The following is a 27959-nucleotide window of genomic DNA, read 5'->3' as shown; positions in this document are numbered from 1 at the left end:
ATGGGAAGCATCATATGCGCGCGCCGTGCCGCGAAGACGGTGCAGGGCTCTCATGTGTTCGAGATCTCAGGCTACAGCCTGCAACGGGAGCGCCTCGTGGTGTCCAGCAGATCGGCCGTGTTCACCGTCGGAGGCTACGACTGGCAAATTCACTTCTTCCCGCGAACGCCTTGCTAGTCACACTGAGAGTAACTTAGCAACTAACATAGGACGCGGAGTATGTGATCGCGAGCTCACAGGAGCTCGGAATCACGCCCGTCCAGAATTGCTACGAGATTCGTCGCATTAAATGCTATAGACAGTTGGCGGGTCCATGCCGACGATGGAAAATTAGGATATATGGCACAATACGCATCTGACATATGGGGCAAGGTGGACGGAGGGGTGCACGGCGTCGTCTGTGCGTGCCTGAGCCGTGGCTCGAGCTTGTCGCCGGTGTCCTGATCCGTGGATCAGGTACGGTGCTTTCCGCTAGCGCCGGCAGTGCCCGCACTTAATGCAGTAGTTGGGTCAGTCGCTGGTTACAGGAGTGAAGTTGGATTTGCCTCTCGTCCCGGTCGATGAAGAGGTGGAGATAACGACTCCGGCGACGGCGACTGGGCGGTGCAGTAACCTCGGACAGGCTCCGGCGACCATGGAGTTCTTACTGCAGCCGATAAACAGGTTGGGATCTGCTACTTGGCCCATTATTTTCAATGGTTTTGACTCGGATTTTGGGTACTGATCTAGATTCCGTCGCTTAAAATTTTGGGTTGATTAAGTAGAACGCTCCTGGAAGAGGTGAATGATAACAACGGGACAATGGAGCCCGTGCGGTTCCCACTTCCCAGTATCCCCGGTGGCTGAGGTTGAGGATCCAGCAACGGCCGCTTCAAGTGCTCACGGGCAGATTTGCCGGGCGGAGGCAGCAGGCGCGGACATGGCTCAGTGCTCCGAGCACTCAATAGAGCAAATTGACCCATAAACACCAGGGTGGACGCAAAGGTACTACAACTTACCATCTGAATTGCATCAAAATTTGGCACTGCAAATGTGTGTGTCCTGTCAGATATGCAAGCAGTAACTGATGAAATGAGGGTGGAACAGTATACATAACCGTGATTAAATAGCATGAACACCAGCAGTATATATACGTGTGTGGGAAGGTTTTATAAACTTGTTTAGGATAATATAGCATGAACTGCAATTTTGTAAGATGTTAGTGTAGCTCAGAATTTTGTGGGCTGGAATTTCATAACAAATGGCTGTAGCAGAAAACACCACCTGATTGTTTCTCTGCTGTGACTGGGCAGAGTGCATGTAGGTGCTGCTGCTCTAGGAAGGCCTCCTTGCCCGGACAGGGTCACGGCGCTGGAGAAGTCTGTCAGGGAATTTGCCGAGCATCCAGGTGACATAGTTATGGTGCCAAAGATTGGAACAAGTTTTGACACGCTCGGAGAAGCTTATGACTTTTACAATTTGTACTCCTGGGAGAAAGGATTTGGAATACGATATGGAAAGAGCAGGCTAAACATTAGCAGGACTAAGTGTATGCAAGAGATAGTCCGTGGATGCGTGGTACGGCTAATGTTACAACAGAAATTGATTACTAGTTTTTTTTTATAGAGAACAGATTTGAAAATGCCTGTGACTGAATCTGACTTTTTGTTTGTTCCATCAGGGGAAGCCAATTGTTGAAAATACTCGTTCCTGCCGGTGTGAATGCCCAGCCCTCATCAGACTACTGCGGACAAAGGACAATGGATGGTACATAGCAGAGCATCGAGATGGGCACAACCATGCACTTTCCCAAACGTATGGACAGACAATACACTGCCCTACGACAGTGAGCGCGGAAGCACGGATCTGCACGATGGACACATCAGCGGTGGTGAATGAGGGACAACTCGTGTCAGGCCTCGGAGCTCTGAACTGGAAAGATGAATCCACATGCTTCTATCTGGAATTAGAGGTGAGGAAAATACGTTTCATTTTTTCTTTAGCTGCTTAGAGTTAATTTTGCCCATTTAAAATCCAGACTACTGTAAGTTGCTTTTGAAATCCTGGGTGAATGGTCCAGTTAGACTGATGGATGTTGTTTACTGGAATAAGAATTTTGCACTGTATATTAATTCATTAGTTGAGAGTGCAACATGTTGTTTACTAGATTCAGTTAATTCAGTTGTTTGATGCAACTGAAAGAGTCCTGCCTGGATGGTCCATGATGGATGTTGTTTATTGGAAATAACAGTTTTTGATGCTCTAGTAATTTATTTATTGGGAGTGCAGCATGTTGTTTACTGGTTCGAGTTAATTGAGGCAAGTAGTCAGGTTGCGGTTGGTGCTGCTGCCCCCAGCATGGCACCTTGCCCATATCGCGTGAGCGCTTTCAAGAAGGCAGTTAGGATGTTTGCAGAGAACCCGAGCAATAATGTTATCACTCCAGCGCTTGGGACAAGTATCGACTCACTTGGCGAGGCGTACAATTTATAGGACTTGTATTCTTGGGAAAGGGGTTCTTGGATTTGACATGGAAAGAGCAGGTTGAATGTTTAGAGAACGAAATGCATGCAGGAAATAGTATGCGGATGCTCGGTACGTATGACATGTGGAGCACTATGGTTACTTATTTGGCATTCATTTAATTGGGGTTGATTTTTAATTGATTCATGGTTGTTATTGCTCTGATAAAATAAAATACATATGTAGGATAAAGCTAGTGTTGAGAACACGAGGTTTTGTCGTTGCGAATGCCCGGCTCTAAAAAGACTGCTACGGGCAGAGGATGATGGGTGGTACATTGCAGAGCACAGGGGGAGTCACAACCATTCCCTTTCACTGAATTTTGGTGAGACGATCCACTAGCCCTCACACAAGAACATTGATGTGTACGGCTGGTGAGTACATGTTCTTGTCTCTCTGATCGTACTTTTTTCAGATCTGAAACTGCACTGCATCAGTGGTGGTTGAAATCAAGTTCTCGCCGGATTTCCGTAGATTGAGGAGGTGAACGATACGTAATGCTTGAGGGGTCCGTCTAGGACACCGGTGGCCGCGGATGCCATTGATGTCCATCAGGTGTCGACAGCAGCCATTAGTGCCGAAGGGCAGGTCTGTGAGCTGGCTGCTGGTGTGGGCTCCGGGAAGGAGAACTCCCCGCCGGAATTGGAGCTGTCTGCGGGGAAACTCAATCCGCAAGCACCATGGTGGGCAAGGAGGTTAGTGTTTGACATAATAATTTTAGTAGATGTGCGGAAACATTCATTGCTGCAGTGTGGTAAGACTGTACTTAGAAGGTGTGTCATGCATTTTTGACAGAAATATGTAGCAGCCGCCAGTTATTTTCACTTCAATTGCATTGAGCAAAGCTGTGGTCAACTGATAAAACTCCCTTTTAAATAGAAAAAAGACACTAGTGAAATATGTTCAGAAAAATTCTTATAAGTTTTTAAAGGACATCAGGTTGCACTTTGTAATTTGTAGGAAAGCTACAAACCGTTGAAATAGAAATGTTGTTCGCAGACTTTTTAAAGGGCTAAGTTGCGGCATTGCTCGTAGGATGTACGCTCCCTCCATGTCAGAACTGAAGTCGCAATAACCTTTAGAAATAAGTGTTGTGTGATTTGGTGATTACCAAGAAATAGAATGTAGTGGAACTTTATGCTGATTAAGGTGTTTAGGAAAAGCTAAGTGCATCCAGTACATTTCTTTTTGGAAGTACACTGACTCGTTCGTGTGCTTGAAGCTGGACATGAAACAACAGTGTGGAAGTTATATGGTGCGGTACTGACTAAACTGGGGTGTCATTTGTAAGCAGGATTCGCATTGGATCAGCGAGTTCATTTAGAGGCAGCGTGATCAAGTTAGCTGTGGGCGCCCACAATAATGAAAGAGATTGGGAGACCATGCAAACCTCCTCACTGCAAGAACCATGGTGTACAGGGTCACTCGAGAATTTTTTTGTATAAGTCGGCTGGAATGAGACTGGGTGCAGGGGCTTGAGTCGGCGCTCATGCCAAATGGTTAGACAGTTGGGCTCGAATTCCCTCCAGTTGTGCATCACAAAGTGTTTTTAGTTATGGAATTGTTTTTTGGGCGTAATTCCAACTTGGGCAATTGAGTTGCTGTTGAAATTTGCCAGCAATGGCATCATGAAACTGTATAACAACATTTTTAGAGTAAAAAACATACGTGTATGTCAACAAACATGCGTGTGTTATTTGTGCTGTAGTGATCTCCTATTTCCTCCGTGGACAAAGAATTGGCTCAACGGGACTGATATGGTACGTGAATTTTAGACTGAACGACAATTGATGTGCATCTAAACTTCATGCCCTATTTGTACGTGGCAGTATTACTCGTGTGAGCTGTAGGCAGAAATTGGTTAGGATCTAATCCTTGCTCTGTTTTGAATTCTGAGACAAGGAACAATTGGCGGTAGAAGGCTCGGGGTCGGAGAAAATGGCTCAGCTCGTTAGCGATCCATCTGTCCCAACTCTACGTGACGGCAACATGCTTAATAAATGTTGGGCCATAGTGGGCCACACAACAGATTGATGGGACATATACTATTTGGAATACACCTGCTTATACACTCGGATGTCCGAATCTTGCAGAGTAACAACGTGGGAGATAACGAGAGTCTGTGCGCTTGAGCTCAATTCAGCACTTTCACTAACATAGCGCATTTCAAGACACGTTTTCTTATGTGGCATAGAGTTAATGAGGAGAGAGGTGTTTGGAATAACATAATATGTTACTGTAATATAACGCAACCTAAAGAAAAATGAGTCTATGATGTAATAATTGCTATCATCTATGATACTACTTGTATGTTATTTTGCACTATGAAGGTAATAACAAAGACTAGTGTCATGCATATGACATTAGTCTAAGTTACTCCCCACTATGACTATAGAGAGCAAGAACAAGGACATCAGCGTGAGGGCATCCTTCTAGCTCAGTCTGGTGGACGCCACCGGGTCTGCGCCGCCGCGTACCTTGACAACGGGGGCAACAGAGCTGAATACCACCGATAAACCATGCGCCGGCCTTCACAAGTTCATGAAAAGAAGTGAGCTGGAAGGGTCGCCTTACCTTCGCGATGATCGCGTCACCACCGAGTGCGTCGCAGAGATCGCTCTCGTCAATGATGTGAAGTCGGTTGCTAAGGTGTCGCCTTCCGACATCACGGAGCATCTTGGAAAGTTGTTGCGGGAGAAAGATCGCACCGATGTGGTTCTCGAGGTTGAAGGAGAGGCTTTTCCTGCCCACAAGATCGTGCTCTCAATGCGGTCGCCCGTCTTCAAAGCGGAGCTGTATGGTGCGATGAGAGCAAAGGACATGAGTCGTATTACCATCAGTGACATGCAACCCGCTGTGTTTGAGGTCCTGCTCCGTTTTATATACAATGATTCGCTGCCCGCCATGGATGATGTTGGCCAAGATGACTGCAAAGAGACTATCAGGCATTTTCTTGTCGCTGCGGATCGGTATGCCATGTAAAGGCCGAAGATTATATGTGAGAGCATCCTTTGTGAGAACATTGATGTGAAGACCGCGGTAACTACATGGGCTTTGGCTGGTCAGCATCAATGTGGTAGGTTGAATGATGCTTGTGTTCAGTTTATTGGCCCTGTTTGGATACTCTAACTTAGTTAGAGGTTAGAGTTGGTTTCTAACTTGTGACTAACCCTGAACTAACTCTAGCTTTTGTGGTGTTTGGATGAGAGGGTTAGACTGACAATAAATGCACTTTCTCAATCATTTGTCCCTCTTTTCAGCCGGATTTGTTGTGATCGGCTCTTGTGAGGCCTCCTCCCGCTCAGAAATGACATAAACTACATGGAGTGCACAAAAATCTGAAGAGAAAACTAACTAGGAGTCTAGGACAAGTCATACAAAACTAAAAAAAATAACTTCTCATGTGAGTATGACCCAGCTCATTTAACATGCATGAAAAATAAACGGTTGGACTAAAAACTTGTGGCATTAAAAATGCCTGGCAAAGTTACTCAAAACAATTTCTCAACCACATGCTCTTGGAAACTTGAAAAAAGGTACATCATAGAAAGCTCTGTGTATGCAGTATGCACACCCTGTTTAAGAATTTCAAGCATAAACGATCTATATACTCTCTTCAACAAAAGTTTCTATCCCTAAATGATATAACCTCCTGTAAAGCTGTTGTCGCTCCAGAGGAAAGCTCCATACAGCCCAAGCCATGGGAACCCTTCCGATGCCAAATCTTGCGAGTTGAGGTCGAGACCAGCGTGGGTAGCTGGGCCGCTTGCAGAGGGCTGCGAACCCCACCCTTCGAAGCCGTCGCCATCCATGGCAGGTGGGCCGACCGGTGCGGCGGCCGCCGGAGTGCATGCCTGGGGGCGCCGGTGTCGGGACGGGAACGGGAGGGGCGGAGGGACAAAGGGCGGGGGCGGAGGACAGGGGCGGAGGGGCAAAGGCAGGGGCGGAGGATGGGGGTGGAGGGCAGCGGCGGTGGCGGCGGGATGCGAACGGGAGGAAGGCAGGATGCGATGCGGGATCCATGTGCGGGATGGATGTGATGTAGTACTTTTTTAATGGGACCCACCACCCACTAGTAGAAAAAGGGTCAAACGTGAAGCACATTAGTGCCGGTTTGAATTTGAACCGGCACTAATGGTACCATTAGTGCCGGTTCAAACGACTATGCATTAATGCCGGTTCATGTTGAACCTTTAGTACCGGTTCGTGCCACGAACCGGTACTAAAGGGGTGATGGCAGGCTGGCGTCAGGCTGGGGCCCCACGATCACCTTTAGTACCGGTTCGTGGCACAAACTGGTACTAAAGGGCTAACCTTTAGTACCGGTTTGTGCCACGAACCGGTACTAAAGGGGTGTGACCTATAGTACTGGTTTGTGACACAAGCCGGCACTATAGGGCAATTTTCAAACTCTACGCCCCCCCCCCCGTGTGTCGCCATTTCAGTTCTGAAAAAATCAAAAGAAAATGATAAAAACTTCAAAAAATAAAATCCTTCGAGAGGTAGTTATATTACTACATCTGCTAGTTAGGAAAATTTGAAAACTTAAATTTGGACATGTTTTGCAAAAAGTGTAGGGAAAATGTAAAACGGCTATAACTTTTGCATACGATGTCGGAAAAAACGTATAATATATCAAAAAATTCAGCACGAAAATCCGCATCCAATGGAGACCGCCTATGGCCTGTTTGCAATTTTTTAGAATCCTCAAATTCCAAAACGAAAAAAAGATATGGTCAAATTTCAATTTTTTTAAATTTTTTGTTAAATCTGGTCAAACTACTTATTCAAGAAGTATTAATGTTACTACATAATTATTCAAGAATATTAGTGTTACTAAATAATTATTTCAATTTTTTGAACTTTGGTCAAATCTGGTCAAACTATGGTCAAACTGTGGTCAAACTATGGTCAAACTTATTCAAGAAATATTAGTGTTACTAAATAATTACTGTTTTTTTAGAATAACAGTTTCAAACTCAAATAATGAAATGTGTGACTTCATGCTCAAACTAAACTCCTGAGGGTTAATAGGATTGGCTTCTTACTATTGTCAGGAAAACAACAAGTGCAGACTTGGAAACGAAGGAGAATAGAACATGAAAGTTAAGCGTGCTCGGGCTGGAGTAGTGAGAGGGATGGGTGACCGGTCGGGAAGTTAGATGATTTGGAATGAGTGATCCACGCTTAAGCAGTTAAGAGAGGTGATTAGAGACTAAATCATCAAATAATTCAAAAAAATTAAAAATCGAAAAAAAATCAAATTTTTTTTCCAAAATTTTCAAAAAAAAATCCTTTAGTACCGGTTGGCACGCCACGTGGTGGCACTTTAGCGCCGGTTCGTGCCGAACCGGTACTAAAGGGGGGGGGGGCTTTAGTGCTCACCAATTAGTGCCGGTTATGGAACCGGCACTAAAGGCCCTTACGAACCGGTTTTAAAGCTCCGTTTTCTACTAGTGACCTCTAACCCCAATTAGCACCTCCCCACCCGGTTGGTTTTTTTGCTGAGTTAGATGCAAACAACTCTACTCTAAGGGCATCTCCAGCCGTTCGGCCCCCCAGGGCGCCTAAATAGAGCGGCCTATGTTGGGGAACGTAGTAATTTTAAAAATTTTCCTACGCACACGCAAGATCATGGTGATGCATAGCAACGAGAGGGGAGAGTGTTGTCTACGTACCCTCGTAGACCATTCGCGGAAGCGTTATATCAACGCGGTTGATGTAGTCGTACGTCTTCACGTCTGACCGAGCCAAGTACCGAAAGCACGGCACCTCCGAGTTCTGCACACGTTCGGCTCGGTGACGTCCTCGCCTTCTCGATCCGGCAAGAGGGGCGAAGTAGTAGATGAGTTCTGGCAGCACGACGGCATGGTGACGATGTTGGTGAAGAACAATCTCCGCAGGGCTTCGCCTAAGCACTACGAAAACTATGACGGAGGATAAACTAGAGGAGACGGGATTGCCGGCACACGGCTTGGTCTTTCTTGATCTGTCTTTGGTGCTAGCCCTGCCCCTCTATTTATATCTGGGGTCAAAACTTGGAGTAAAAGCCTCCACAAAATCGGTTTCACCGGAAAGGCAAGAGTCCTTCTCGGACTCCAGGGCTAGGCGCCAGGGATCCCGACGTCTGGACCCAGACGCCAGGGACCCTGGCGTCTTGCCCCTGGACTCCGCAAAACTTCCTTTTGCGCTTTCCAAAAACCTTGTGGGCTTTCCCCCTTGGCCCAAATAAAGTGTTCTCGTACCCAAACATTTCGGGAAACATCCGGAACCCCTTCCGGTGATTTCCGGAACCCTTCCGGTGACCAAACACTATTATCCCATATATCAAACTTTGTCTCCGGACCATTCCGGAGTTCCTCGTCATGTCCGTGATCTCATCCCGGACTCCGAACAACATTCGGTCACCAACATACATAACTCACATAGTACTATATCGTCAACGAACGTTAAGCGTGCGGACCCTACGGGTTCGAGAACTATGTAGACATGACCGAGACACCTCTCTGGTCAATAACCAATAGCGGGACCTGTTGGGGAACGTAGTAATTTCAAAAAAATTCCTATGCACACGCAAGATCATGGTGATGCATGGCAACGAGAGGGGAGAGTGTTGTCTACGTACCCTCGTAGACCGAAGCGGAAGCGTTGACGCAACGTAGAGGAAGTAGTCGTACGTCTTCCCGATCCGACCGATCCAAGCACCGTTACTCCGGCACCTCCGAGTTCTTAGCACACGTACAGCTCGATGACGCTCCCCGGGCTTCGATCCAGCAAAGCTTCGGGGATGAGTTCCGTCAGCACAACGGCGTGGTGACGATGATGATGTTCTACCGACGCAGGGCTTCGCCTAAGCACTACAACGATATGACCGAGGTGGAATATGGTGGAGGGGGGCACCGCACACGGCTAAGGAACGATCACGAGGATCAACTTGTGTGTCCTAGGGTGCCCCCTGCCTCCGTATATAAAGGATCCAAGGGGGGGGGGTGCGGCCGGCCTAGAGGAGGCGCGCAGGAGGAGTCCTACTCCCCACCCTTTCCTTGTCCAATTAGGAGAGAGGGAGGGAGAGAAGGAAAGGGGGGGGCGCCGCCCCTCCCTCCTTGTCCAATTCGGACTAGGGGGAGAGGGGGCACGCGGCCTGCCCTGGCAGCCCCTTCCTCTTCTCCACTTTAGGCCCATGAGGCCCATTAACCCCCCGGGGGTTCTAGTAACCCCCCAGTGCTCCGGTTTTATCCGAAACTTCCCCGGAACGCTTCCGGTGTCCGAATATAGTCGTCCAATATAGCAATCTTTATGTCTCGACCATTTCGAGACTCCTCGTCATGTCCGTGATCACATCCGGGACTCCGAACTAACTTCGGTACATCAAAATGCATAAACTCATAATAACTGTCATCGTAACGTTAAGCGTGCGGACCCTACGGTTCGAGAACAATGTAGACATGACCGAGACACATCTCTGGTCAATAACCAATAGCGGGACCTGGATGCCCATATTGGCTCCTACATATTCTACGAAGATCTTTATCGGTCAGACCGCATAACAACATACGTTGTTCCCTTTGTCATCGGTATGTTACTTGCCCGAGATTCGATCGTCGGTATCCAATACCTAGTTCAATCTCGTTACCGGCAAGTCTCTTTACTCGTTCCGTAATACATCATCTCGCAACTAACTCATTGGTTGCAATGCTTGCAAGGCTTATGTGATGTGCATTACCGAGAGGGCCCAGAGATACCTCTCCGACAATCGGAGTGACAAATCCTAATCTCGAAATACGCCAACCCAACATGTACCTTTGGAGACACCTGTAGAGCACCTTTATAATCACCCAGTTACGTTGTGACGTTTGGTAGCACACAAAGTGTTCCTCCGGCAACGGGAGTTGCATAATCTCATAGTCATAGGAACATGTATAAGTCATGAAGAAAGCAATAGCAACATACTAAACGATCGGGTGCTAAGCTAATGGAATGGGTCATGTCAATCAGATCATTCAACTAATGATGTGATCCCGTTAATCAAATAACAACTCTTTGTCTATGGTTAGGAAACATAACCATCTTTGATTAACGAGCTAGTCAAGTAGAGGCATACTAGTGACACTCTGTTTGTCTATGTATTCACACATGTATTATGTTTCCGGTTAATACAATTCTAGCATGAATAATAAACATTTATCATGATATAAGGAAATAAATAATAACTTTATTATTGCCTCTAGGGCATATTTCCTTCAGTCTCCCACTTGCACTAGAGTCAATAATCTAGATTACACAGTAATATTCTAACACCCATGGAGTCTTGGTGCTGATCATGTTTTGCTCGTGACAGAGGCTTAGTCAACGGGTCTGCCACATTCAGATCCGTATGTATCTTGCAAATCTCTATGTCTCCCACCTGGACTAGATCCCGGATGGAATTGAAGCGTCTCTTGATGTGCTTGGTTCTCTTGTGAAATCTGGATTCCTTTGCCAAGGCAATTGCACCAGTATTGTGACAAAAGATTTTCATTGGACCCGATGCATTAGGTATGACACCTAGATCGGATATGAACTCCTTCATCCAGACTCCTTCATTTGCTGCTTCCGAAGCAGCTATGTACTCCGCTTCACATGTAGATCCCGCTACGACGCTTTGTTTAGAACTGCACCAACTGACAGCTCCACCATTTAATGTAAACACGTATCCGGTTTGCGATTTAGAATCGTCCGGATCAGTGTCAAAGCTTGCATCAACGTAACCTTTTACGATGAGCTCTTTGTCACCTCCATATACGAGAAGCATATCCTTAGTCCTTTTCAGGTATTTCAGGATGTTCTTGACCGCTGTCCAGTGATCCACTCCTGGATTACTTTGGTACCTCCCTGCTAAGCTTATAGCAGGGCACACATTAGGTCTGGTACACAGCATTGCATACATGATAGAGCCTATGGCTGAAGCATAGGGAACATCTTTCATTTTCTCTCTATCTTCTGCAGTGGTCGGGCATTGAGTCTGACTCAACTTCACACCTTGTAACACAGGCAAGAACCCTTTCTTTGCTTGATCCATTTTGAACTTTTTCAAAATCTTGTCAAGGTATGTGCTTTGTGAAAGTCCAATTAAGCGTCTTGATCTATCTCTATAGATCTTTATGCCTAATATGTAAGCAGCTTCACCGAGGTCTTTCATTGAAAAACTCTTATTCAAGTATCCCTTTATGCTATCCAGAAATTCTATATCATTTCCAATCAGTAATATGTCATCCACATATAATATCAGAAATGCTACAGAGCTCCCACTCACTTTCTTGTAAATACAGGCTTCTCCGAAAGTCTGTATAAAACCAAATGCTTTGATCACACTATCAAAGCGTTTATTCCAACTCCGAGAGGCTTGCACCAGTCCATAAATAGATCGCTGGAGCTTGCACACTTTGTTAGCTCCCTTTGGATCGACAAAACCTTCCGGTTGCATCATATACAACTCTTCTTCCAGAAATCCATTCAGGAATGCAGTTTTGACATCCATCTGCCAAATTTCATAATCATAAAATGCGGCAATTGCTAACATGATTCGGACAGACTTAAGCATCGCTACGGGTGAGAAGGTCTCATCGTAGTCAACCCCTTGAACTTGTCGAAAACCTTTTGCGACAAGTTGAGCTTTGTAGACAGTAATATTACCGTCAGCGTCAGTCTTCTTCTTGAAGATCCATTTATTCTCAATTGCCTGCCGATCATCGGGCAAGTCAACCAAAGTCCATACTTTGTTCTCATACATGGATCCCATCTCAGATTTCATGGCTTCAAGCCATTTTGCGGAATCTGGGCTCACCATCTCTTCTTCATAGTTCGTAGGTTCATCATGATCTAGTAGCATGACTTCTAGAACAGGATTACCGTACCACTCTGGCGCGGATCTCACTCTGGTTGATCTACGAGGTTCAATAGTATCTTGTCCTGAAGTTTCACGATCATTATCATTAGCTTCCTCACTAACTGGTGTAGGTGTCACTGAAACAGTTTTCTGTGATGCACTACTTTCCAATAAGGGAGCAGGTACAGTTACCTCGTCAAGTTCTACTTTCCTCCCACTCACTTCTTTCGAGAGAAACTCCTTCTCCAGAAAGTTTCCGAATTTAGCAACAAAAGTCTTGCCTTCGGATCTGTGATAGAAGGTGTATCCAATAGTTTCCTTTGGATATCCTATGAAGACACATTTCTCCGATTTGGGTTCGAGCTTATCAGGTTGAAGCTTTTTCACATAAGCATCGCAGCCCCAAACTTTCAGAAACGACAATTTTGGTTTCTTGCCAAACCACAGTTCATAAGGCGTCGTCTCAACGGATTTTGATGGTGCCCTATTTAACGTGAATGCGGCCGTCTCTAGAGCGTATCCCCAAAACGATAGCGGTAAATCAGTAAGAGACATCATAGATCGCACCATATCTAGTAAAGTACGATTACGACGTTCGGACACACCATTACGCTGTGGTGTTCCGGGTGGCGTGAGTTGCGAAACTATTCCACAATTTTTCAAATGTACACCAAACTCGTAACTCAAATATTCTCCTCCACGATCAGATCGTAGAAACTTTATTTTCTTGTTACGATGATATTCAACTTCACTCTGAAATTCTTTGAACTTTTCAAACGTTTCAGACTTATGTTTCATTAAGTAGATATACCCATATCTGCTTAAGTCATCTGTGAAGGTGAGAAAATAACGATATCCGCCACGAGCCTCAACATTCATCGGACCACATACATCTGTATGTATGATTTCCAACAAATCTGTTGCTCTCTCCATAGTACCGGAGAACGGTGTTTTAGTCATCTTGCCCATGAGGCACGGTTCGCAAGTACCAAGTGATTCATAATCAAGTGGTTCCAAAAGTCCATGAGTATGGAGTTTCTTCATGCGCTTTACACCGATATGACCTAAACGGCAGTGCCACAAATAAGTTGCACTATCATTATCAACTCTGCATCTTTTGGTTTCAACACTATGAATATGTGTGTCACTACTATCGAGATTTAACAAAAATAGACCACTCTTTAAGGGTGCATGACCATAAAAGATATTACTCATATAAATAGAACAACCATTATTCTCAGATTTAAATGAATAACCGTCTCGCATCAAACAAGATCCAGATATAATGTTCATGCTCAACGCTGGCACCAAATAACAATTATTTAGGCCTAATATTAATCCCGAAGGTAGATGTAGAGGTAGCGTGCCGACCGCGATCACATCGACTTTGGAACCGTTTCCCACGCGCGTCGTCACCTCGTCCTTAGCCAATCTTCGCTTAATCCGTAGTCCCTGTTTCGAGTTGCAAATATTAGCAACAGAACCAGTATCAAATACCCAGGTGCTACTGCGAGCATTAGTAAGGTACACATCAATAACATGTATATCACATATACCTTTGTTCACCTTGCCATCCTTCTTATCCGCCAAATACTTGGGGCAGTTCCGCTTCCAGTGACCAGTCTGCTTGCAGTAGAAGCACTCAGTTTCAGGCTTAGGTCCAGACTTGGGTTTCTTCTCTTGAGCAGCAACTTGCTTGCCGTTCTTCTTGAAGTTCCCCTTCTTCTTCCCTTTGCCCTTTTTCTTGAAACTAGTGGTCTTGTTGACCATCAACACTTGATGCTCCTTTTTGATTTCTACCTCCGCAGCTTTCAGCATTGCGAAGAGCTCGGGAATAGTCTTATTCATCCCTTGCATATTATAGTTCATCACGAAGCTCTTGTAGCTTGGTGGCAGTGATTGGAGAATTCTGTCAATGACGCAATCATCTGGAAGATTAACTCCCATCTGAATCAAGTGATTATTATACCCAGACATTTTGAGTATATGCTCACTGACAGAACTGTTCTCCTCCATCTTGCAGCTATAGAACTTATTGGAGACTTCATATCTCTCAATCCGGGCATTTGCTTGAAATATTAACTTCAACTCCTGGAACATCTCATATGCTCCATGACGTTCAAAACGTCGTTGAAGTCCCGATTCTAAGCCGTAAAGCATGGCACACTGAACTATCGAGTAGTCATCAGCTTTGCTCTGCCAGACGTTCATAACATCTGGTGTTGCTCCAGCAGCAGGCCTGGCACCCAGCGGTGCTTCCAGGACGTAATTCTTCTGTGCAGCAATGAGGATAATCCTCAAGTTACGGACCCAGTCCGTGTAATTGCTACCATCATCTTTCAACTTTGCTTTCTCAAGGAACGCATTAAAATTCAACGGAACAACAGCACGAGCCATCTATCTACAATCAAACATAAACAAGCAAGATACTATCAGGTACTAAGTTCATGATAAATTTAAGTTCAATTAATCAAATTACTTAAGAACTCCCACTTAGATAGACATCCCTCTAATCCTCTAAGTGATCACGTGATCCAAATCAACTAAACCATGTCCGATCATCACGTGAGATGGAGTAGTTTCATTGGTGAACATCACTATGTTGATCATATCTACTATATGATTCACGCTCGACCTTTCGGTCTCCGTGTTCCGAGGCCATATCTGTATATGCTTGGCTCGTCAAGTATAACCTGAGTATTCTGCGTGTGCAACTGTTTTGCACCCGTTGTATTTGAACGTAGAGCTTATCACACCCGATCATCACGTGGTGTCTCAGCACGAAGAACTTTCGCAACGGTGCATACTCAGGGAGAACACTTCTTGATAATTTTAGTGAGAGATCATCTTATAATGCTACCGTCAATCAAAGCAAGATAAGATGCATAAAAGATAAACATCACATGCAATCAATATAAGTGATATGATATGGCCATCATCATCTTGTGCCTGTGATCTCCATCTCCGAAGCACCGTCATGATCACCATCGTCACCGGCGCGACACCTTGATCTCCATCGTAGCATCGTTGTCGTCTCGCCAATTTTATGCTTCCACGACTATTGCTACCGCTTAGTGATAAAGTAAAGCATTACAGCGTGATTGCATTGCATACAATAAAGCGACAACCATATGGCTCCTGCCAGTTGCTGATAACCCGGTTACAAACCATGATCATCTCATACAATAAAATCAGCATCATGTCTTGACCATATCACATCACAACATGCCCTACAAAAACAAGTTAGATGTCCTCTACTTTGTTTGTTGCAAGTTTTACGTGGCTGCTACGGGCTTAAGCAAGAACCAATCTTACCTACGCATCAAAACCACAATGATAGTTTGTCAAGTTGATGCCGTTTTAACCTTCGCAAGGACCGGCCGTAGCCACACTCGGTTCAACTAAAGTTGGAGAAACAGTCACCCGCAAGCCACCTTTGTGCAAAGCACATCGGGAGAACCGGTCTCGCGTAAGCGTACGCGTAATGTCGGTCCGGGCCGCTTCATCCAACAATACTGCCGAACCAAAGTATGACATGCTGGTAGGCAGTATGACTTATATCGCCCACAACTCACTTGTGTTCTACTCGTGCATATAACATCAAACCATAAAACCTAGGCTCGGATACCACTGTTGGGGAACGTAGTAATTTCAAAAAATTTCCTACGCACACGCAAGATCATGGTGATGCATGGCAACGAGAGGGGAGAGTGTTGTCTACGTACCCTCGTAGACCGAAGCGGAAGCGTTGACGCAACATAGAGGAAGTAGTCGTACGTCTTCCCGATCCGACCAATCCAAGCACCGTTACTCCGGCACCTCCGAGTTCTTAGCACACGTACAGCTCGATGACGCTCCCCGGGCTCCGATCCAGCAAAGCTTCGGGGATGAGTTCCGTCAACACAACGGCATGGTGACGATGATGATGTTCTACCGACGCAGGGCTTCGCCTAAGCACTACAACGATATGACCGAGGTGGAATATGGTGGAGGGGGGCACCGCACACGGCTAAGGAACGATCACGAGGATCAACTTGTGTGTCCTAGGGTGCCCCCCTGCCTCCGTATATAAAGGATCCAAGGGGGGGGGTGCGGCCGGCCTAGAGGAGGCATGCAGGAGGAGTCCTACTCCTACCGGGAGTAGGACTCCCCACCCTTTCCTTGTCCAATTAGGAGAGAGGGAGGGAGAGAAGGAAAGGGGGGGGGGGGCGCCGCCCCTCCCTCCTTGTCCAATTCGGACTAGGGGGAGAGGGGGCGCACGGCCTGCCCTGGCAGCCCCTTCCTCTTCTCCACTTTAGGCCCATGAGGCCCATTAACCCCCCGGGGGGTTCCGGTAACCCCCCGGTGCTCCGGTTTTATCCGAAACTTCCCCGGAACGCTTCCGGTGTCCGAATATAGTCGTCCAATATATCAATCTTTATGTCTCGACCATTTAGAGACTCCTCGTCATGTCCGTGATCACATCCGGGACTCTGTACTAACTTCGGTACATCAAAATGCATAAACTCATAATAACTGTCATCGTAACGTTAAGCGTGCGGACCCTACGGTTCGAGAACAATGTAGACATGACCGGGACACGTCTCTGGTGAATAACCAATAGCGGGACCTGGATGCCCATATTGGCTCCTACATATTCTATGAAGATCTTTATCGGTCAGACCGCATAACAACATACGTTGTTCCCTTTGTCATCGGTATGTTACTTGCCCGAGATTCGATCGTCGGTATCCAATACCTAGTTCAATCTCGTTACCGGCAAGTCTCTTTACTCGTTCCGTAATACATCATCTCGCAACTAATTCATTGGTTGCAATGCTTGCAAGGCTTATGTGATGTGCATTACCGAGAGGGCCGAGAGATACCTCTCCGACGATCGGAGTGACAAATCCTAATCTCGAAATACGTCAACCCAACATGTACCTTTGGAGACACCTGTAGAGCACCTTTATAATCACCCAGTTACGTTGTGACGTTTGGTAGCACACAAAGTGTTCCTCCGGCACACGGGAGTTACATAATCTCATAGTCATAGGAACATGTATAAGTCATGAAGAAAGCAATAGCAACATACTAAACGATCGGGTGCTAAGCTAATGGAATGGGTCATGTCAATCAGATCATTCAACTAATGATGTGATCCCGTTAATCAAATAACAACTCTTTGTCTATGGTTAGGAAACATAACCATATTTGATTAACGAGCTAGTCAAGTAGAGGCATACTAGTGACACTCTGTTTGTCTATGTATTCACACATGTATTATGTTTCCGGTTAATACAATTCTAGCATGAATAATAAACATTTATCATGATATAAGGAAATAAATAATAACTTTATTATTGCCTTTAGGGCATATTTCCTTCAGGACCTGGATGCCCATATTGGCTCCTACATATTCTACGAAGATCTTTATCGGTCAGACCGCATAACAACATACGCTGTTCCCTTTGTCATCGGTATGTTACTTGCCCGAGATTCGATCGTCGGTATCTCAATACCTAGTTCAATCTCATTACCGGCAAGTCTCTTTACTCGTTTCGTAATACATCATCTCGCAACTAACTCATTAGTTGCAATGCTTGCAAGGCGTATGTGATGTGCATTACCAAGAGGGCCCAGAGATACCTCTCCAACAATCGGAGTGACAAATCCTAATCTCGAAATACGCCAACCCAACATGTACCTTTGGAGACACCTGTAGAGCTCCTTTATAATCACCCAGTTACGTTGTGACGTTTGGTAGCACACAAAGTGTTCCTCCGGTAAACGGGAGTTGCATAATCTCATAGTCATAGGAACATGTATAAGTCATGAAGAAAGCAATAGCAACATACTAAACGATCGAGTGCTAAGCTAACGGAATGGGTCAAGTCAATCACATCATTATCCTAATGATGTTATCTCGTTAATCAAATAACAACTCTTTGTCTATGGTTAGGAAACATAACCATCTTTGATTAACGAGCTAGTCAAGTAGAGGCATACTAGTGACACTCTGTTTGTCTATGTATTCACACATGTATTATGTTTCCGGTTAATACAATTCTAGCATGAATAATAAACATTTATCATGAAATAAGGAAATAAATAATAACTTTATTATTGCCTCTAGGGCATATTTCCTTCAGTCTCCCACTTGCACTAGAGTCAATAATCTAGTTCACATCGCCATGTGATCTAACATCAATAGTTCACATCTTTATGTGGTTAACACCCATAGTTCACATCGATATGTGACCAACACCCAAAGGGTTTACTAGAGTCAGTAATCTAGTTCAAATTGCTATGTGATTAACACCCAAAGAGTACTAAGGTGTGATCATGTTTTGCCTGTGAGAGAAGTTTAGTCAACGGGTCTGCCATATTCAGATCCGTAAGTATTTTACAATTTTCTATGTCTACAATGCTCTGCACGGAGCTACTTTAGCTAATTGCTCCCACTTTCAATATGTATCCAGATGAAGACTAAGAGTCATCCGGATCAGTGCCAAAACTTGTATCGACGTAACCCTTTTACGACGAACCTTTTGTCACCTCCATAATCGAGAAACATATCCTTATTCCACTAAGGATAATTTTGACCGCTGTCCAGTGATCTACTCCTAGATCACTATTGTACTCCCTTGCCAAAATTAGTGTAGGGTATACAATAGGTCTGGTACACAACATGGCATACTTTATAGAACCTATGGCCAAGGCATAAGGAATGACTTTCATTTTCATTCTATTTCCTGCCGTGGTCGGGCTTTGAGTCTTACTCAACTTCACACCTTGTAACACAGGCAAGAATTCTTTCTTTGACTGTTCCATTTTGAACTTCTTCAAAATCTTGTCAAGGTATCTACTCATTGAAAAAACTTATCAAGCGTCTTGATCTATCTCTATAGATCTTGATGCTCAATATGTAAGCAGCTTCACCGAGGTTTTCTTTGAAAAAATTCTTTCAAACACTCCTTTATGCTTTGCAGAATAATTCTACATTATTTCTGATCAACAATATGTCATACACATATACTTATCAGAAATGCTGTAGTGCTCCCACTCACTTTCTTGTAAATACAGGCTTCACTACAAGTCTGTATAAAACTATATGCTTTGATCAACTTATCAAAGTGTATATTCCAACTCCGAGATGCTTGCACCAGTCCATAGATGGATTGCTGGAGCTTGCATATTTTGTTAGCACCTTTAGGATTGACAAAACCTTCTGGTTGTATCATATACAACTCTTCTTTAAATCCATTAAGGAATGTAGTTTTGTTTATCCATTTGCCAGATTTCATAAAATTGCGGCAATTGCTAACATGATTTGGACAGACTTAAGCATCGCTATGAGTGAGAAAATTTCATCGTAGTCAATGCCTTGAACTTTGTCAAAAACATTTTTCGACAAGTCTAGCTTTGTAGATAGTAACACTACTATCAGCGTCCGTCTTCCTCTTGAAGATCCATTTATTTTCTATGGCTTGCCGATCATTGGGCAAATCCATCAAAGTCCATACTTTGTTCTCATACATGGATCATATCTCACATTTCATGGCCTCAAACCATTTCGCGGAATCTGGGCTCATCATCGCTTCCTCATAGTTCGCAAGTTCGTCATGGTCTAGTAACATGACTTCCAGGATAGGATTACCGTACCACTCTGGTGCGGATCTCACTCTGGTTAACCTACGAGATTCGGTAGTAACTTGATCTGAAGTTACATGATCATTATCATTAGCTTCCTCACTAATTGGTGTAGTAGTCACAGGAACAGATTTCTGTGATGAACTACTTTCCAATAAGGGAGAAGGTACAATTACCTTATCAAGTTCTACTTTCCTCCCACTCACTTCTTTCGAGAGAAACTCCTTCTCTAGAAAGGATCTATTCTCAGCAACGAACATCTTGCCTTCGGATCTGTGATAGAAGGTGTACCCAACATTTTTCTTTTGGGTATCCTATGAAGACGCACTTCTCCGATTTGGGTTTGAGCTTATCAGGTTGAAACTTTTTCACATAAGCATTGCAACCTCAAACTTTAAGAAACGACAGCTTAGGTTTCTTGTCAAACCATAGTTCATACGATGACGTCTCAACGGATTTAGATGGTGCCATTTTTAACGTGAATGTAGCTGTCTCTAATGCATAATCCCAAAATGATAGTGGTAGATTGGTAAGAGACATCATAGTTCGCACCATATCTAATAAAGTACGGTTATGACGTTCGGACACACCATTATGCTGTGGTGTTCCAGGTGGCGTGAGTAGTGAAACTATTTCACATTGTTTTTAACTGAAGGCCAAACTCGTAACTCAAATACTCTTCTCTACGATCAGATCGTAGAAACTTTATTTTCTTGTTACGATGATTTTCCACTTCACTCTGAAATTCTTTGAACTTTTCAAATGTTTCAGACTTATGTTTCATCAAGTAGATATACTCATATCTGCTCAAATCATCTGTGAAGATCAGAAAATAATGATACCTGTCGTGAGCCTCAATATTCATCGGACCACATACATCAGTATGTATGATTTCCAACAAATTTGTTGCTCACTCCATTGTTCGGGAGAACGGAGTCTTAGTCATCTTGCCCATGAGGCATGGTTCGCAAGCATCAACTGATTCCTAATCAAGTGATTCCAAAAGCCCATCAGCATGGAGTTTCTTCATGCGCTTTACACCAATATGACCTAAACGGCAGTGCCACAAATAAGTTGCACTATCATTATTAACTTTGCATCTTTTGGTTTCAATATTATGGTTATGTGTATCACTACGATCAAGATCCAACGAACTATATTCATTGGGTGTGTAACCATATAAGGTTTTATTCATGTAAACAGAACGACAATTTATTCTCTTACTTAAATGAATAACCGTATTACAATAAACATGATCAAATCATATTCATGCTCAACGCAAACACCAAATAACATTTATTTAGGTTCAACACTAATCCCGAAAGTATAGGGAGTGTGCGATGATGATCATATCAATCTTGGAACCACTTCCAACACACATCATCACTTCACCCTTAACTAGTCTCTGTTTATTCTGCAACTCCCGTTTCGAGTTACTAATCTTAGCAACTGAACTAGTATCAAATACTGAGGGGTTGCTATAAACACTAGTAAAGCACACATCAATAACATGTATATCAAATATACTTATGTTCACTTTGCCATCCTTCTTATCCGCCAATCACTTGGGGTAGTTCCGCTTCCAATGACCAGTCCCTTTGCAGTAGAAGCACTTAGTCTCAGGCTTAGGACCAGACTTGGGCTTATTCACTTGAGTAGCAACTTGCTTGCCGTTCTTCTTGAAGTTCCCCTTCTTCCTTTTGCCCTTTTCTTGAAACTAGTGGTCTTGTCTACCATCAACACTTGATGTTTTTCTTGATTTCTACCTTCGTTGATTTTAGCATCACGAAGAGCTCGGGAATCGTTTCTGTTATCCCTTACATATTATAGTTCATCACGAAGTTCTACTAACTTGGTGACGGTGACTAGAGAATTCTGTCAATCACTATTTTATCTGGAAGATTAACTCCCACTTGATTCAAGCGATTGTAGTACCCAGACAATCTGAGCACATGCTCACTAGTTGAGTGATTCTCCTCCATCTTTTAGCTATAGAACTTGTTGGAGACTTCATATCTCTCAACTCGGGTATTTGCGTGAAATATTAACTTCAACTCCTGGAACATCTCATATGGTCCATGACGTTCAAAACGTCTTTGAAGTCCCGATTCTAAGCCGTTAAGCATGGTGCACTAAACTATCAAGTAGTCATATTGAGCTAGCCAAACGTTCATAATGTCTGCATCTGCTCCTGCAATAGGTCTCTCACCTAGCGGTGCATCAAGGACATAATTTTTCTATGCAGCAATGAGGATAAACCTCATATCACGGATCCAATCCGCATCATTGCTACTAACATCTTTCAACATAGTTTTTCTCTAGGAACATATCAAAAACAAACATAGGGAAGCAACAACACGAGCTATTGATCTACAACATAGATATGCTAATACTACCAGGACTAAGTTCATGATAAATTAAAGTTCAATTAATCATATTACTTAAGAACTCCCACTTAGATAGACATCCCTCTAATCCTCTAAGTGATTACGTGATCCAAATCAACTAAACCATGTCCGATCATCACGTGAGATGGAGTAGTTTCATTGGTGAACATCACTATGTTGATCATATCTACTATATGATTCACGCTCGACCTTTCGGTCTCCGTGTTCCGAGGCCATATCTGTATATGCTTGGCTCGTCAAGTATAACCTGAGTATCCCGCGTGTGCAACTGTTTTGCACCCGTTGTATTTGAACGTAGAGCCTACCACACCCGATCATCACGTGGTGTCTCAGCACGAAGAACTTTCACAACGATGCATACTCAAGGATAAGACTTCTTGATACATAGTGAGAGATCATCTTATAATGCTACCGTCAGTCAAAGCAACATAAGATGCATAAAAGATAAACATCACATGCAATCAATATAAGTGATATGATATGGCCATCATCATCTTGTGCTTGTGATCTCCATCTTCGAAGCACCATCGTGATCACCATCGTCACCGGCGCGACACCTTGATCTCCATCATAGCATCGTTGTCGTCTCGCCAATCTTATGCTTCCACAACTATCGCTACCGCTTAGTGATAAAGTAAAGCATTACAGCGCGATTGCATTGCATACAATAAAGCGACAACCATATGGCTCCTGCCAGTTGCCTATAACTCGGTTACAAAACATGATCATCTCATACAATAAAATTTAGCATCATGTCTTAACCATATCACATCACAACATGCCCTACAAAAACAAGTTATACGTCCTCTACTTTGTTGTTGCAAGTTTTACGTGGCTGCTACGGGCTTAAGCAAGAACCAGTCTTACCTACGCATGGAAACCACAACGATAGTTTGTCAAGTTGGTGCTATTTTAACCTTCGCAAGGACCGGGCGTAGCCACACTCGGTTCAACTAAAGTTGGAGAAACAGTCACCCGCTAGCCACCTTTGTGCAAAGCACGTCGGGAGAACTGGTCTCGCGTAAGCGTACACGTAATGTCGGTCCGGGCCGCTTCATCCAACAATACCGCCGAACCAAAGTATGACATGCTGGTAAGCAGTATGACTTATATCACCCACAACTCACTTGTGTTCTACTCGTGCATATAACATCAACATATAAAACCTAGGCTCTGATACCACTATTGGGGAACATAGTAATTTCAAATAATTTCCTACGCACATGCAAGATCATGGTGATGCATAGCAACGAGAGGGGAGAGTGTTGTCTACGTACCCTCGTAGACCGTTCGCGGAAGCGTTATATCAACGCGATTGATGTAGTCGTACGTCTTCACGTCCGACCGATCCAAGTACCGAAAGCACGGCACCTCCGAGTTCTGCACACGTTCGGCTCGGTGACGTCCTCGCGTTCTTGATCCAGCAAGAGGGGCGAAGTAGTAGATGAGTTCTGGCAGCACGACGGCGTGGTGACGGTGTTGGTGAAGAACAATCTCCGCAGGGCTTCGCCTAAGCACTACGGAAACTATGACGGAGGATAAACTAGAGGAGACGGGATTGCCGGCACACGGCTTGGTCTTTCTTGATCTGTCTTTGGTGCTAGCCCTGCCCCTCTATTTATATGTTGAGCCCTGGGGTCAAAACTTGGAGTAAAAGCCTCCACAAAGTCGGTTTCACCCGAAAGGCAAGAGTCCTTCTCGGACTCCAGGGCCAGACGCCAGGGATCCCGGCGTCTGGACCCAGACGCCAGGGACCCTGGCGTCTTGCCCCTGGACTCCGCAAAACTTCCTTTTGCGCTTTCCAAAAACCTTGTGGGCTTTCCCCTTTGGCCCAAATAAAGTGTTCTCGTACCCAAACATTTCGGGAAACATCCGGAACCCCTTCCGGTGATTTCCGGAACCCTTCCGGTGACCAAGCACTATTATCCCATATATCAAACTTTGTCTCCGGACCATTTCGGAGTTCCTCGTCATGTCCGTGATCTCATCCCGGACTCCGAACAACATTCGGTCACCAACATACATAACTCACATAGTACTATATCGTCAACGAATGTTAAGCGTGCGGACCCTACGGGTTCGAGAACTATGTAGACATGACCGAGACACCTCTCTGGTCAATAACCAATAGTGGGACCTGGATGCCCATATTGGCTCCTACATATTCTACGAAGATCTTTATCGGTCAGACCGCATAACAACATACGTTGTTCCCTTTGTCATCGGTATGTTACTTGCCCGATATTCGATCGTCGGTATCTCAATACCTAGTTCAATCTCATTACCGGCAAGTCTCTTTACTCGTTTCGTAATACATCATCTTGCAACTAACTCATTAGTTGCAATGCTTGCAAGGCTTATGTGATGTGCATTACCGAGAGGGCCCAGAGATACCTCTCCGACAATCGGAGTGACAAATCCTAATCTCGAAATACGCCAACCCAACATGTACCTTTGGAGACACCTGTAGAGCTCCTTTATAATCACCCAGTTACGTTGTGACGTTTGGTAGCACACAAAGTGTTCCTCCGGTAAACGGGAGTTGCATAATCTCATAGTCATAGGAACATGTATAAGTCATGAAGAAAGCAATAGCAACATACTAAACGATCGAGTGCTAAGCTAACGAAATGGGTCAAGTCAATCACATCATTATCCTAATGATGTGATCCCGTTAATCAAATAACAACTCTTTGTCTATGGTTAGGAAACATAACCATCTTTGATTAACGAGCTAGTCAAGTAGAGGCATACTAGTGACACTCTGTTTGTCTATGTATTCACACATGTATTATGTTTCCGGTTAATACAATTCTAGCATGAATAATAAACATTTATCATGAAATAAGGAAATAAATAATAACTTTATTATTGCCTCTAGGGCATATTTCCTTCAGTCGAGGGGCGTGCCGGCGCTAGTTCGGCCCCTGGGGGCGACCTAGCTCCCAGTCACGCCCCCAAGCGCCGGCCCCAGGATGCGGGAAATTTAAACTTGGTCGTTCCCGCTCTCAAAAGACGCCAGAAATCCGGCAATCAGACGTAGTCTGGCGTTACAAAAAACAGAGCGCCGCACACCGCAAGTTCGCGTGCACAATGATTCACTCGGCGGGGTCGGCTCCAGGCGTTGGCGGAGTCGGCGTGCGCGGGCTCGGCGGTGTCGGAGCTGCTTCGGTGCTGGGCTGTGTCGGCGCGGCTTCGGCGCTGCTGGGCGGTGATGTAGAGGCGTCGTTCGGGCTTGGCGTCCGTGTGGTCGTGGGCGCGGGAGCTTGCGTCGTCGGCGTCGTCGGCGTTGCCGTCTGCATCTGGTTCAGGATGAGGCCGCGCTCCGCCATGTACCACAGCCTGAGCTGCTCGTCGTTGCTCTGGAGCATGTCCGCCCTGCCCATCAGAAAAGCCATGTCGGTGTTCCTCTTCTTCGCGGCGACGTTCGTCCGGAGCAGGTCGAGCTTGATGGCGCTGTTCTTCATCAGCGACGACCACCGCGCCTCGGTCTTCTCTTCACGTAGGACGGCCCGGGCCTGGGCGTCGGCGAGGCAATGCTCGATGGACTCCTGCACTCGCGCGGTTGCCGCGTCGGCGTTTTTCCCCTTCTTTACCAATTTGTGGCCGTCCGGCCGCCCCTCTGACGTGCCCGGAGTCGTCGCGTCCGACTTGTATGTCTCCTTGGCCTTGTCGAGGGCACGTAAGACTTCCGCCCACTTCTCGCACTTGTCAATGCGCTTGTAGACGTGAAGGTGCTTGAAGTCGGCATCTTGGTTGTCGCGCCGATACATGGTGAACATACGCAGCAGCTGCGCGAAGGAACAAACAGTTGGCGGGCGGCAGGCGTAGACGACAAAGAGATGCGGGCGAACGGCGTGCGTACCTGATCCTCAACGCTGGTGCCGCTCTCCGGGCGAGCCGCGACCTCCTCGACGATTCCATGCCATTTGTTGTACGTCAACTGGATACGCCCCCAATGGTTCGCCATCGCCTTGGAGCCGCGCTGCATGTAGACGCCTTTGAAGTACGGGTCGACGAGCTTCCGCTCGTCGAACTCGGCCTTGATGCGGTCCCAGTACGTCTTCAAGCTCTGGTTCGCGTCGGTGGTCGGGTCGAGGCAGACGACTTTCCATGCTTCGGCGAGGCATTCCTCCTCCTTGGACGTCCACTTGATGCGCGGTTCGCCTGACCTAGCCGCCCGCTTCTTCTTCTTCTGGCGCCCCTTCGTCGGAACAGGAGCCGGCTCCTCCTCCTCCTCCTCGGGTTCCTGCGCTTCGTGCGCGTCCTCGCCATAGACGTAGCCGAGCTCGGCCTCCATGTCGTCGCTGAGATCCACTACCTCGTCCTGGATGGCGAATCCGGGAGACGCGGCGGCCGCGGTCGATCCTGTCGCGATGATGTCGTCCATGTCGGCTCCTGTGTCATCGGTGTCGCCGAGGTGCGAGAAGGGCAGCGGTCCACGGCGGAGATGGGGTGCCGGTGTGGACGCGTAGGCGGCGGGCGGCGAGTAGTTGTATGGAGGGTACTGCACGCCGACGAAGGCGGGCGCGGGTGTGCGCGTCGCGGGGTGGCCATGGGGGGAGGTCACGTTTGGGTTGAACCCCCCGTGCGCGTCGCCGTCGGCGTAACCGGGCGACGACGATCCCCATGGAGATCCGACGCCTTGCTGTCCCCAGGGCGCGTACTGGGCGTGGCTGACGACGGGTGGATTCATCATCCCCGCGTGGTCGACCGATGAGGAAGACGCCGCCGCACACGCCGCGTTGTCGCGGGCCTTCTTGGCAATGGCCCTGTTCCGCCGGTCGATGGTGACTGCGTCGCGTCGCTGAACTTCCACCCTCCACTCGGCGCTCGACATGCCCGATGGCTTCGATGGCGGCGCCCTCGGCTTCCTCTGCTTCGGCTGGGCCACGGTGCCAGTCGTGGTTGCCTCCGCGCACGGCATGGCGTACTTCTTCGGCGGCATGGCGGCGACTGGAAGGCGAACTGGAGGGGGTTTGGCGGGAGAAAGGGAGGGAATGGCGGGAGGAAGGCGAGCGAGCGGGAGAGATGCGAGGGAAAAGCTTCAAGAAGCGGCGGGAAAAGGCCCTCGGGTCGCTGCCTGGGCGGGCCCACGCGCCTTTTTCGCTTGTGCCGGCTCCCCAAGCGCCCCCCAGGGCGCCGGGTTCGGCCTGGGTCCGCCGACACCAGTTTTGGCCCGAGCCGGCGAAAAACGGGCTTCTGGGGGCGCGACTGGGCCGTTTTTTTGGCGCCGGCGTGACAAAATCGCCTAGGGAGGGCCTGTTGGAGGCGCGGCTGGAGATGCCCTAACCCACATGTTTGGATATTTTAGGGTTATTTCTGTCTCAACTAACCCATGCTAGCTCTAATCCCTGATCCAAACAGGGCAATTATTGGGTTTTGAGTACAACAGAGCTGGATGTGATCGCAAGTCAGGGATACGCCGAGCTCAAAGCAACGTGTCCTTTGGCTGTAGTGGAACTATGGGAGATGACACGTGGGATCGGCAGATCAAAGTCTTCATTTCAAGTCGTCAGTTCAATTGCATAAATAGCTTGCTACTTATTTTA

General features: G+C 46.1%; 1 pseudogene; it reads left to right on the top strand.

Annotated features, from left to right (window-relative positions):
* Nucleotides 1-27939, top strand: LOC123191833 (uncharacterized; annotated as a pseudogene).
* The last annotated feature ends 20 nt before the right edge of the window (nt 27940-27959 follow it).

Source organism: Triticum aestivum, chromosome 2A (assembly GCF_018294505.1).
Source record: "Triticum aestivum cultivar Chinese Spring chromosome 2A, IWGSC CS RefSeq v2.1, whole genome shotgun sequence".
Taxonomy (NCBI): domain Eukaryota; kingdom Viridiplantae; phylum Streptophyta; class Magnoliopsida; order Poales; family Poaceae; genus Triticum; species Triticum aestivum.
Note: the sequence above shows the minus strand (reverse complement) of the source record. Positions and strands in the feature narration are given on the sequence as shown.